This window comes from Dermacentor albipictus, chromosome 7 (genome assembly GCF_038994185.2).
Source record: "Dermacentor albipictus isolate Rhodes 1998 colony chromosome 7, USDA_Dalb.pri_finalv2, whole genome shotgun sequence".
In the NCBI taxonomy this organism is placed as follows: Eukaryota; Metazoa; Arthropoda; class Arachnida; order Ixodida; family Ixodidae; genus Dermacentor; species Dermacentor albipictus.
In genome coordinates, this window is record NC_091827.1 from 24986965 (window position 1) to 25000911 (window position 13947).

Consider the following 13947-nt stretch of genomic DNA (forward strand, 5'->3'; position numbering starts at 1 on the left):
CTGACTGACTGACTGACTGACTGACTGACTGACTGACTGACTGACTGACTGACTGACTGACTGACTGACTGACTGACTGACTGACTGACTGACTGACTGACTGACTGACTGACTGACTGACTGACTGACTGCATCGGGAAGTAGAACGAAACAGATCGATCGATCGTTTGTTCAACTTCCCAATTAAAGCAACACAAAGGCTATAACGCAAGTAGTACTATATATAGGGACGACTTTGGTCTGGCGAAGACTCGGGCCGGAAGCCGAAACCGCGGCTGAGCATCAAATCTAAGAACGACTCGCTCGTCATCAGACCAAACAAGGCACAGCAACGAGCTCTTATACTCCCGCTTCAAGCCGAGATCTTCGGACATCACCTCGACCAGAAACCCGCTTTGGATGACCGCGACCAACTCAAAAACGATCGTCATCATCATCACCATAAGCCTGCTTTATGTCCACTGCAGGACGAAGGCCTCTCCCTGCGGTCTCCAATTACCCCTGCCCTGCGCCAACCGATTCCAACTAGCGCCCGCAAATTTCCTAATTTTGTCGCACCATCCAGTCTCGTGTGCACAGTTAAAGGGACACTAAAGAGAAAAATGATTTCTTCTGCATCAGTAAATTATCGTTCTACAACACCAAAAAACACCACTCTTACAACGATAAGACGTTTTATAAGCCAGAAATAGCGCAAGAACGAAATACGGGTGGCGACGCCTACTTGAGTTCCCGCACCTGGGGGCTGTGACGTCATGGATTTTGATGGCATCTTCTAGGGCCTACTAATTATATATAGCGGTACAGATTGACTACATCGTGTTCTAAAGGAATGAAATATTAAACATGGCAAATTTCGGGAACCTTTATACAGTCAACGCGGCCCAAATGCGAAAACATACTTTGGAATCCGTGACGTCACGCTGACGTACCGGCGCTGGGGTTTCGGCACGAAATTCAAATACTGATACTTGGACCTTCATTTTCTCATCTAATAATCAAACTATTTTTTTCGAAATGACTGCCTGCACGGTTCTCAAACAATGCTCCATTAGTTTAAACTGATTTATTGTTTCCCTTTAGTGTCCCTTTAAACACCCGTGCACCAGAGACGTTCGCGACGGCGGCTCGCAGAGAAAAAAAAAACAAGAAAAGAAAAAGAACTCGACGGATCGAATCCCCCACGCCCGTGTGTATATGCACCCTAATCCAACACGCGCGGAGAAAGTCGTGACAGCGAGCGCGCGGCTAAGCAGAGGCAGAAAAAAACTGGGCGAAATCAATTCTCCACGAGGGCCCGCCGAGTTTACCTTGGCGGGACACGCACGTAATGTAGTGTACGCATGCATGTGCCTACATGAGCGAGCGCTTTTTATTCCATCTCGACGACTCCCCACAGTCGCGTTAGAATAAACGAACGCGCGCGCACGCACGCACGCACGCGGAGGAGCCGAAGTGATCGATTCGTTTCTCAAGCTCGCACCTTTCTGCTCTCAACCCCTCCCCCTCTATCTCTATCTCTTTCTTTTCTCAAATAGATCGATTGCTCTACGACACGTGCTACGAGGGCACGCAAACCTGCATCTATATATACACGAATGAGCGCGCAGCTCACCAGTACTCACGTACGGGGCAGAAACCTGGAGGCTTACGAAAAGGGTCCTACTCAAATTGAGGACGACGCAACGACCTATAGAAAGAAGAATGATAGGTGTAACGTTAAGGGATAAGAAAAGAGCAGATTGGGTGAGGGAACAAACGCGAGTTAATGACATCTTAGTTGAAATCAAGAAAAAGAAATGGGCATGGGCCGGACAGGTGATGAGGAAGGAAGATAACCGATGGTCATTAAGGGTTACGGACTGGATCCCAAGGGAAGGGAAGCGTAGCAGGGGGCGGCAGAAAGGTAGGTGGGCGGATGAGATTAAGAAGTTTGCGGGGACGACATGGCCACAATTAGTACCCGACCGGGGTTGTTGGAGAAATATGGGAGAGGCCTTTGCCCTGCAGTGGGCGTAACCAGGCTGATGATGATGATGATGATGATGAGCGCGCAACGCGCAGGCACAAGGACACGTGTTCGAACGTCACCGGAAATGTCAAACAGGCAATAATGAAAAATTAATGAGAAAGGAAGTGGTGCGATGAAACAGGCGAGAGAGAGAGAGCGAGAGAGAGAGAGAGAGAGATTTGGAAATGAGATGTCGAAAAAAAAACATTAAATTCTAGGGTTTTACCTCCAAAAACCATGCTTTGAATGTAAGGCGCACGCCGTATACAGCGAGGGACACCGGATTAATTATGGCCACCTGCGGTTGTTTATATACGTACAAGGGTACACCAACGGACGGTACGCGGTCGTTCTTTGCAGTTCACCCGCATCGAAATGCCGCTATACCACCGCGGCCGTGAGCGCAAATCGAAGATGTGGAGATATGGAGATGCGCGCAAAAAAAGAAAAGGAAAAGCAGGGCCGAAGCAAGACGCGATGACGTCAGCATGATTCCCTCAACTGTACCAAGGCTCCCACTGACACCTAGCGTGAGACGCTGTGTGTGTGTGTGTGTGTGTGCGTTTGTGTGTGTGTGTGTGTGTGTGTGTGTGTGTGTGTGTGTGTGTGTGTGTGTGTGTGTGTGTGTGTGTGTGTGTGTGTGTGTGTGTGTGTGTGTGTGTGTGTGTGTGTGTGTGTGAGAGAGAGAGAGAGAGAGAGAGAGAGAGAGAGAGAGAGAGAGAGCCCGACGAGCCCCGTTCGGGGACGGATGTCTTCCACAAGAGCGAAATTTTCCTTCCGAGAAACCCCAACGGGTTTCCTCTGCGCGGCTTCGAGCAATACACTTCTGGATGCAGAGCAAATATTTTCGTACGGGTGCGATCTGCCAGCAGTCTGTTCGGAATCCGGATGCCCGACCAATTGCGTAACACACTGACGGGTTTACGACACGTATGACAGCGCTTAACGCGACCGCGTGTAACGCACGTACTACGTAGGCGTCCATTGCGGCGACGGGGACAACACACAACAAGACGATAAGTCTTCGGAGCTAGTCTCGGTGGCGCCACACAACGACAACGGCGCGCTCGACAAATGCGCAGATATGGGCGCCAGTCTTTTTTATGTCGAGAGATTTACCACGCGGCGGCGAGGTCGTAAATAGGGAAAAGTGGAATAACGGCTTTTCCCATAAACTATATACGCCCCCGAATCTCACCGCCGCAAAAGGCGTACGTATATGTTTGCCGAGACAGTTGGTCGTACACATATACGGCTGCGATTGCGGAGTTATGCGGACTGGCTCACGTGCCTTCCTCTTTTCGCGCTCCTTTTATTCAGATCTTTGCATTAGTAAGACCTTCACGAGGGCACCGACTAGACTTACGACCTTTCACCGAGTCAAAGATACTCGGACCATGGCCACACCCGTCACTGGCACGAAAAGCGAATCGTGCATTACTGCAATACTTGAGGTACACCGGTTTAAGAGACCGTTTATAGTGTCCCTGTGCATAGTGTCCCTCCCACACGTACTCTGTGCTTACTCGCTCCCTTTCTTCTTCTTTCTATTCCCCTTTCCCCCACCCCCGGTGTAGGGTAGCAAACCGGATACTCTTCTGGTTGACCTCCCTGCCTTTCCTGTCCTTGCTTTCTCTCTCTCTCTCACGAGGGCTAGTTGGTTCAAATTTAGAACTGAGGTTGAACAGCGCGAATATGTCAAGGACACGAGGAAACAAATACCACAGCGCTTCTCTGTGGTATTTGTTCCCTCGTGTCCTTGTCTTATTCGCACCGTTCAACCATTAGTTATTTTACCCGTTCTTGCAGCCCACCATGCGTTCGACAGCGAAGCGCCATATAGTATATAGGCTATGTTACGGAAGCACTCGAGTATGCCGCCATCTTGGGTTCTTAACGCTGCCATTTTTTTTAACCTGTAATAACCAAATACATGAACGGTATGTAGTATGTACACACTCAACTCGTACGCGTGAATGTGGTTACCCGGATACGTTATTCCGAGCTTCACGACCCCATTAATTTGAAGCAACCACGCGCAAAAGAAACTGTTCAATTGTTCACCCAACAGAGTAAGATGGCGATACCCCTGCATCGAAAATAAGAACGTGGGGTATATTATATGTTATCACCAAAGTTTTCTAATATGTCGCTAAGCGCGTGTTGCATCTGTTCACCGGAAATGTATGCCGTATTGAGACTGGGAAGAGGAAGCGTATATCTACCTATATATGTGTTTTCATTTTCCATACTACATCTATATGATTCCGCGTGTCCCCCGTCTAAATAACTGCCCTACTTGGGTAGGGAAGTACGGCGCCATCAGTTCATAAAGATAGCAAGAATGATAATAACAGAGCCTAACAAAACCGTAACGAAAGAGAGAAAAAAAAGCAAGAAACAAAAAGACAGCTGTTTTGTCAAGCATGAACCGGAAAGCGGCAAACCAACGAGTCTTGACAGTTACCGTGGGTTCTGTACAGGCGGCCGGAAACGGGGCGGCAGCAGCCCTCCCTACGCTATAGCAACATGCACGCGCCACGCGATCAATATACATGAATGTGCACGACTACGTATATAGTACAATAGTGTGCGTGCGCGAGTGAATGAACGAGATTTCGCGGAAGCTGTATCTATACATAGTTGTAGGTATAGGCACGTGACTCCTAACACCGCACAGTAATTTACACCTTTAAATGTAAATAAGTATGTAAATCGGTGCTTAAATCACACACTTACACCCTTTTGTGCGAAGGAGTAAGTTACAGACCGATTTACACCCTTATGTATCGGTGCTTAAATCACACTCTCACACCCCCTTGAATAAGGGAGTAGATTATCTGACAGCACATACGTGTAAGCTTTCTTAACGTTCTTTAAAATTGATGGTAACGCTAAAATGTATCACCAACTAGCCCAGCACCAAGTTTTATTGAAGCATATTTCTTAACCTGTTTGCCGAAATGAAAGTGCAAGCCATACGTAGTCCAACACAGCGATTAGTAGACGAAATCTTGCGCCTATATACATCTTCCCAATTAACCCTTCGTAAACCGTTCCTACAACCCCGCTTTCAATATCACTGCATGTTTTCATATCGTTCTTTTGTGACTCAGTGTAACTTGTTCTTAAGGCGAGTTGCTTAACATTTGACGAGGCCACTGTAGAGCAAATAAGACAAAAACAAAAAAGAGAGAATCAGACATCACGGGCACAATTTCTCTTCTTTCTTTTGTACGAGGTGCAAATTTTATTTTTGTGTTCGCTGCGCTACTACATCCTGCGCACCACTGGACATCAGAAGCTGGTCAAGCACAGCGTAGCATTTTCCATCGGCCCTCGATCTTCGTCCTCAAGCCGAAATATAATGCCCTTATTATCGCTCCATTACCATAACGCAAAAGTGACTCGTTTCGCCAGCACGAATAAGGCTCATTTGGACTATCTGAGCGAACATGATTACACGCTGCTTGACGCTCATTGATATTATTATTATTATTATTATTATTATTATTATTATTATTATTATTATTATTATTATTACACTCTTAAAACGATTGTACCCTTTGGAGTATGTGTTTGTGCCACAACGATAATCGTCATCTGCCTTTCCAGAGTTTCCTTTCTCGAAAACTCGGCGCTCGCTACTTTCCTGTCGAGAATGCTGTGTCACACCGATAACGTGCAAGCCGTTCGTGACTGGGAAGTACCGGGCTCGCAGCGTTAAAGAAAGGAAACGCGGGCAAGACAGATGACAATTATCGTTGTGGGTCAAGATAAGCCCCAAACGGTGTAAACTTTTTAGAGTGTATTATTATTATTATTATTATTATTATTATTATTATTATTATTATTATTATTATTATTATTATTATTTGTTTTAAATACATATATGCCTTTGACAGGAAAGGGAAAGCAAGCAGCAGGCCGGCAAGTGCCACCGGAAGGGGCAGAACGCCTGCCTACTCTTCAGAAACGGAGAGACAGAAACATAGAAATGGAAGACAGGAAGGAAGGCGGGGAGGGGGGGGAAAGAGGAAAGAAAGAGCAAGATGACAAATCTCAAAGGCAAAGAACGGAATAATGAGGCAGCCCGGCTCCCTGAGACCCTATAAGACAGCTCGGAGACAACAAGCGTTCCTATTTATTCGATAGTTTTTTTAACTCGCATATTACGAACGTGAAAACCGATCTGATTAAACAACATCGTTACAGAATCGGGAAAAAAAGCCTCTCCGCGTACTAAGAGAAAGTATATGTCCGTCTCCTCGCCATAGTTAAGTTTTAAAACACGAGATACCCGCCCCGGCAAACCTTTTGTGGCTTTTGGAATAGCGCTGCAATATAATTAAAAGAAATGGGCATGGGCCGGACATGTAATGAGGAGGGAAGATAACCGATGGTCATTAAGGGTTACGGACTGGATTCCAAGGGAAGGGAAGCGTAGCAGGGGGCGGCAGAAAGTTAGGTGGGCGGATGACATTAAGACGTTTGCAGGGACAACATGGCCACAATTAGTACATGACCGGGGTAGTTGGAGAAGTATGGGAGAGGCCTTTGTCCTGCAGTGGGCGTAACTAGGCTGATGATGATGATGATGATGATGATGATGATGATGATGATGATGATGATGATGATTAAAGCTCGAAGTCATGGGCTCGATCTCGTCCGCGGCGGCCGCGTTTCGATGGGGGCCGAAATGCAATAACGCTCGTGTACTTAGGTTCAGGTGCACGTTCGAGGACCCCCAGGTGGTCTAAATTAATCCCGAGTCCCCTCGCTAAATACGGCGTGCCTCATTGTCATATATCTTGGGTATTGGCGCTAAAACCGCACAATTTACTTTTAAAACACGGAGATGAAGAGATCTGGTTCACTGCAATGTTGACACTGCATCCCGCATTTTCGTGTCACGTCGCGGTATCCCTTAGCAAAACATCACGAATTAAGTTCAACTGTATTTCACCGGCGCGTTTATTGAATATATTAAAAAGTTCATAGAAACACAACTCAAAATTCGTTGAAAGCAATATAAAGTTAACGGAAACGCAACAGAATTTTTATGACAGTTGCTGTAAGGGATATAACGTATTAAAGAAATTTGATTTTATTTTCCATCGCCTGTGACGTCTTATCGGTCTAGATCAAATTACTTTAGAAAATTTTCCCGAACGATGACGGAAAGCATACGGCGAAACCACTTCCGATACCAGGTGCCCCCGACTTCATATCGCGGGTGAATATTCATTATCATCATTTATTATTCCCTTAAAGGCCCCCGCTTGGGGCACTACATAAAGGGGGGGGGGGGGAGTAGTATATCTACAGAATACACAAAAATTGGTCAGTAATACAAAGTGGCGAAAACGTGAGAAGTCATTGAATGAATAAAAAAACAGGAGACACGTGGTCAAACAGGGATCACTAAGACATACTAGAAAAAGAACATTGCAAGAATATTCCGAGTTAACCTCGAAAAGGATTGAAGCGAGTGTACAACATAAATGTACAAGGGCTCTCTGAATAATCCGCTCACGCCATCGCGGTCACTAATGCCCCTGTGGAGTGGTCTTATATGCAAATGCGAAGCATGACCGCCTGCGAAGAGACGATCGACGGCTCCTCGCTGTTCTGGGAACGTCTCTCAAGGAATCTCAAACAGATGATAAGATACGCGCAAGTTTAAACGGCGATACGATGAGATCTCGAGGAGCCTACGCGGCGACATCCAAGGTGTAGCAACCTTGCTCCGTCGGTGTTATCTCGAGCAGCTACATCGCTGCTGTGGAAGTGTAAAGAAAGGTGTCGGAGTGGTGACGGCTTTCGCGCCTAGCTTAGGCATTTTTAAAAACAGATAATTATCTATCTCGCCAAGTATGGACAGCTGGGCTAGTTGGTTATGATTAGCATTATGAAACATAGTTCCAGCGCACAATTGAACAAGGACGAGGAGAGAACGTTGAGAACGTGGAGAGACTGGCGTTCGTGTTGTCTTTCTCTCCTCGTCCTTGTTCAATTGTGCGCTGGAACTATGTTTCATAATTATCTATCTCACCTTGTAGCCCGTTAGCCAACTTACACAATAATTCGAGACTCAGCCAATATCCCTTTCTCCAGAACTTTCATAAGGTTTAACCGCTTTGCCATCAATGTTTCCAACCTAGATGATTCAAAGAAAATGGTCAGGTGATCAGTTTTCTTTTATCTTTCAATTCATTAAATATAACAGGAATATCGCGAATTTACCGTTTCTCTCCAAATATATTAAAAGTCATCTCATTTCCCCTGCGCTCTCGTCGGCTTTAATGTCGCCGGCTGCGTTGTGGGCACCGTTATCTCGCAAGTCCTCGACTGTGCAGGTGCATTGCAGCGCCTGGGGCGCAATAATAATACGCGTAAACATCGTTCAACCGAGGCCAACGTCTATTGCAGGGCCTATCGGAAGAACGGAAAATATGGCCAGCCATAAACTTTCACCGATGCCTTACACAAGCGCTTCAAAGTCCGCGTTGCCAGCTGCAGCTATAACAAAGGCGCGAACTCCAACGCGCGCGCGCGCGCTAGTGAAGTGTTTCAACGACGCCTCCGCGATAAAGGTCCAACGTTCAGGAGCGGCCTGAAGCCAAGCGCAGCTCCCGTTCAAACCTGATGCCACGTTCTACGTCACATCGCCCGTCTGTTCCGCGCTTCGTCTGCGCGGGCAGTGATTCGCCAGAAGACGGTCTTCTGGCGCCGATCGTGAACGGTCGCGTCGTGAAACAGACGGCGTTCGTCTGGTTCGCCAGGTACACTTCTGGCGCCGATCGTGAGCAGACGACGTCGTATACGGCGGCTAGTCGGAGGAGGGGGGGGGGGGGGGGTATCACGCATGGTCGCAGCTGCTGCGTTGGTTTCGGTCAAGATGAGTCAAAAGCGCTAGCTTTCTTTCTTTTCTGTTTTTCTTTCTTTCGAGCGTCTTTTATGTTTGCAGGGGTCCAAGCTCCGAGGTCACGACTAAACGTCGCGCATCCGGCAAACACAGTACGCAATACTAATAACAACAAAAAGGAAGGCCATTGTTGCGAATATACTCTATTTATAACTCCATACCGCGTTGGTGCTGGGTGAATGGAAGCAGCCTGATCGCCTCCACAAATTCATCGAACTAACGCCGCTTCAAGCTACTATATAACGATACTCTAAACAATATTGCCTCCCTGTAATTGTTTTTTTCTTTTTGTTGTAAGAGACAGGTAGGGCGCTCTTGCCATTGTATGCTGTTATCAGCGTTGCCAATCAAGCAAGCCGAGCACCGCCGCAACTGCCATTTCTTCGCTTTCCGATTTATTTCGTTGTTTTCTTTTTCTTTTCAATAGCTGACCCTGCGGCTAACACCTGCTGAATCTGCTGGCCTCTTTACAACTATAATATATAGGCCAATGAGTCATCGATGCCAGTGACGCTTTATCACCCCTATCATCGATTGTTTAACTTTACCTTTGAACTTCTCCCAATCACCGCAAACTCCACACAGAACGCTACGTCACAGCGAAACAGAGAGGTATCCTTGGCTCAAAGGAATGTGCAGTATGATCACATTTTAATGCGAACGCCCGCCTATAGCATTACCTCATCAACCGAGACATGACGTGAAACCAGATTACTATAGGCTGTCTTACGCGCATCACCGTCAGGCGGTTCTCTTCTGATAAAGTTGAATAAACGTTGCAATGAGCTTTATTACCGGTCAAGCGTTCCCTTCAAAAGTTGATCGCACCGTACACGCAAAGCAACATCCGTACGCGCGCGGTCAAAGGTCCTCGGAAAGCGCCCCGCTTACCTGTGTTTTTCTTTTTTCTTTGTTTTGTTGTTTCTTTCTCGTTCTCAATCCCGCGTGGCCGCTCTCGATCCTCAAGGGTCAAAGTGGGAGGAGGTCACGATAGAAAAATCGCTCGGCGAGAAGGTAAAAAAAATGCAATAAAACAAAAACAGTCGCGAAGCCTTCTCGCGGAGGGACGCCACGCTAGATGGGGGTGGTGCACGAACCACGCACGCACGCACAACCAGACGACGACGAAACAGAAGAAGTACAGCAGACGACGTCCTTGCAGTTCGAGATGGTGTCGCCGGGCGATCGCGTCGAGAGAGCGTGGGGTTCACGCACAAGCACACACACACAAGCACGCACAGGCTCTGCAGAAAGAGAGACAGACGACTCAAACCGTTACGCCAACCGGCGAGTCAATGCGAGGACAGCGGCAACCGGCATTCGGACCGTTGCAGACGACAGGCAGGGAGCGCTGCTGCAAACGCCGCTGCAGAAGACCCGCTAGCGCACGAACAGACGCACGAACAGATACCAACCGCTAAGGGCTAAGAGGGGCTGAAGATGAAAGAATGTAATAAAAAGAAAAAGGTGGGGGGAGGAGGGGGGTTCACGATAGCGACCTTTCTGTGGCGCAAGAGGTGGGTGAGTCGAGCGACCCAAAAGATGCCTTCCCTTTCCCCCCGCCGCTACCGTCTTATCTTTTCTCCGTGCCGTTGGCTCCTAATCTCTATGCACGGGGTGGATCCGTTTGTCTGAGAGGGGACGGCGAAATTGCAGCGACGGTTGCAGGCGCCTGGCTGCGAGGTGGGAAGGCGAAGGGAATGCGCGCCAACGGTCCGTTATACGACAGAAGAATGCAGGGGCGTATATGGTTAGAAAGGGTTGCAAAAAACAGGGTTTCACAACGCGGACGGCCAAGGGGTGGGTCGGCTGACGCACGCGCAGTGAGCTATGCGCCGACTGTGCAGAATACTGCGCGACTTCCGCAGCGGTAAAAGAGAACGCCGCTAAACTCTTAAACAAAATTACACCCCCTTGAGTCGTACCTTGCCCGCACAACGATAATCGTCATCTGTCTTGTCCGCTTTTCCTTTCTTTAACGCTGCGAGCCCGGTGCTTCCAAGTCACGAACGGCATGCGAGTTATCAGCATGACATATCATTCTCGACAGGAAAGTGGCGAGCGTAAGGGAATGACGCTGACAGAAAAGGAATCTCAAGAAGCTATGCTCCGTAATGAGACGTCAACACGTAAATAACAGTCGCCCCCCCCCCCCCCCCCCCCCCCACTCCTTACGAAGCTGGTCGTCGAGGAGAGGCATATTTAAAGGCACGCCACAGGAAGCATGGCAAACCGACCGCTAGAGTAATAATACCCCCGCGTGTTGGATTATTACCACCATTCTATATACGGTATATCTACTACAGGACGAAGGCCTCTCCCAACGGTCTCCAATAACCCCCGCCATGTGCCAACCTACCCATCTTATGCCTGCAAATTTCGTAATGAAATTCGAATGGAACGAGAATACTTGGCGGAAAACAAATGCTATACGGTATATATCGGGAATCCGTGGGCTCCGCGGTGGCCCTCGTATTTTGTTCATTTCGGCAACGCCGCGATTATAGCGAGCGCATTGCTTTACAAGACGAGATGGGTGAGTCGACGCTATACACGTCTGCATTCCAAGCGGCTTTCCAGACGATTACCAAGAAACTCACGCGGAAACATGTCGCCACCACATGCGCGCCTTGCAAGCTAGCTTGCGCGTTATCATCCATGCGTTGTCGTTCCGTATATACGCGAAGCGATGACGTCACAGTACAACTATAGCGGTGTTACCAGGACGTGCGTCCTACGGGAACAGGCATCACAGCACGAAAGGAAGAAGCGAATGTATTAAAGAAAAGAAAGGGAAGGGGGGATGGACTGCTAAAGCGTGGCGTACATACGGACCCTCTAAAATAGCACATACCCCGCTATGTGACGCGTGACATTGGACCGTGGAGGTGCCGGCATCATGATTAGTCATCCTACCGCGCGACACAGGGCTTCACTAATTAATGCCTTTATTAGTCTCTCTTTGGTTACTTTATTCTTTCGCTTTTTTTTTAGTTGACATTCGATCCTTCTCAAGTGCGGAGACAAGCGTAGAAGCCCCAAGGAGGCTTAATATATATATATATATATATATATATATATATATATATATATATATATATATATATATATATATATATATATATATATATATATATATATATATATATATATATATATATATATAACTTGCTAGGGAAGCCCTTCCATAAGCAGTATACAGTGGCGTAGCCACAAATGCGCTTCGAAGGGGAGAATGGGGGCTGGGAATGTCCATACAAACACAGTATCCTCCAGAAAACCGAAACTGCCTGTAGAAAATATGTGGTATTAAATTATTAACGGCACTCTAAGGCTTATTATTTCTGGGGTTTAGAGCTCCAGAACCTGCATATAACGCAAAAGAAAGAAATATGAATACTAAATATCACGTCAGTACCCCTCCTGAGGGAGCAGGGGCATAGGTCAACAGTTATTCAGTTCTATACAAAAGAAATTAACCAACGGAAGGGGGGGGGGGGGGGTGACCCGTACGAAATGTCACCCGCAATACCTATTAACGAAACGCGAGTCTGAAGGCTTTCAGGCTGAATTTATTCTGCTGCCATCGTTTCAACGCTAACGAGGTATTTCCCCCTACGGGAAGGGTGGACGGCGTACGTGACACAGAGACCGAGATGGACCGCACGTGGAGATTGCGTGATATGCGAACAGCGAACAAAAATATAGTAGCGCAGAAGTATGTCACGCCACAGCGCGAATAAAGAGCGGGCAGCTCGAGCGAATACTAAAACACAGATGCGGAAAACTTGAAAAAAAAAAAGAATTTGAGTGCGAGTCTTGCAGGTACGCAGGGTCGTCCACTTCTAGGGGAAAATACCTCATCTGTAATTCGAGCCAGCATAACGCGAACATCTCTTCAACGGCAAGGGGATTAAACGTGCCTCGTACAAACGCCCCATGTTGATATTTATAACGACACTTTCAAGGGCAGAACCTTGTTTCTGTAATAAAGTCCAACGTTATTGCAAGATATGGCGAGAGAACCTAAGAAATTAACGTTGAAAAAAAAAAGAGAAAAAGGACGTAACGTTTTTTGATGGTATACACAACTATACAGAGATGTGAGGAGACGAACAGATGTACAGCATTTTAGATGGAACGGGCCCGAACTCGTGGCGAAGCTCAACGAAGCAGTTTTTCGGGCGGATTCAATGTGTGAGCGTGACCTCCGAGATCGAGAGATCTGATCTCGGAGGCCATGGTGCGAGACGTGCATATGCGGCGATGCGACGAGGAAGAAAGCGATGTATGCTGCTTGTCGATGGCAGAATGGTGACGACGCGGTGAATGCACAGGAAGCCCTACAACATTTAGAAGCCACCGATCCAATTGCCAAGCCGAGACAGGGCGGTTGCGGAGTCGGCATGGGCCGACTACATGTGGCTACATTTCAGGCTTACGTGCCTCTTGCGGGATGGGCCAAGCATGGACCAAGCATGGATCCAGAGATGAGCATCCTACCCAATAGGGTAAACGAACTGGTGCAAATGTGAAAAAAAAGTAAGAAAATAAAGGAAGCCGTCGAATGTCATGCGCTATTTCATTAAGAGGGTTGCGTGCTTTAGAGAAACCGATGAAACGACATTATGTGCGCAGCTTTCTTTTTGTAGGAATTTATTGAGAGAGAGAGAGAGAGAAGTGCTCTTAATTGGAAGGCAGAGAATTTTTCCGGCGTATATGTGACCGCTGACACTCTTCCAGGGTTGGAAAAGGGGACTGAAAGATTCCCCTTGGCTAAGCTAATTCTTGGCAATCTATTGTCTCAATTACGCACAACAAAGATACGCTCACTGGCCCTACTTTGTCGGTCAACGTTTCGTGTATATAGGTCGACTATTCGCAGAGAAATGCAGCATACATACATACATACATACATACATACATACATACATACATACATACATACATACATACATACATACATACATACATACATACATACATACATGCATACATACATACATAC

The 13947-nt window shown here is 47.2% G+C and overlaps 1 protein-coding gene across 3 annotated transcripts in view; it reads right to left on the reverse strand.

The window, feature by feature from the left end:
* LOC135919257 (spectrin beta chain-like) overlaps positions 1 to 13947 on the reverse strand; it is a 236561-nt gene that overhangs the window by 178507 nt on the left and 44107 nt on the right. The window contains exon 1 of one of the 3 annotated variants that reach the window (XM_065452968.2): positions 9831 to 10236. The exons of the other annotated variants lie outside the window; for them this stretch is intronic. The gene's annotated coding sequence lies outside the window, so the exon portion shown is untranslated. Of the gene's footprint in view, positions 1 to 9830; positions 10237 to 13947 lie in introns of those variants that run through there. 3 annotated transcript variants of the gene reach the window in all.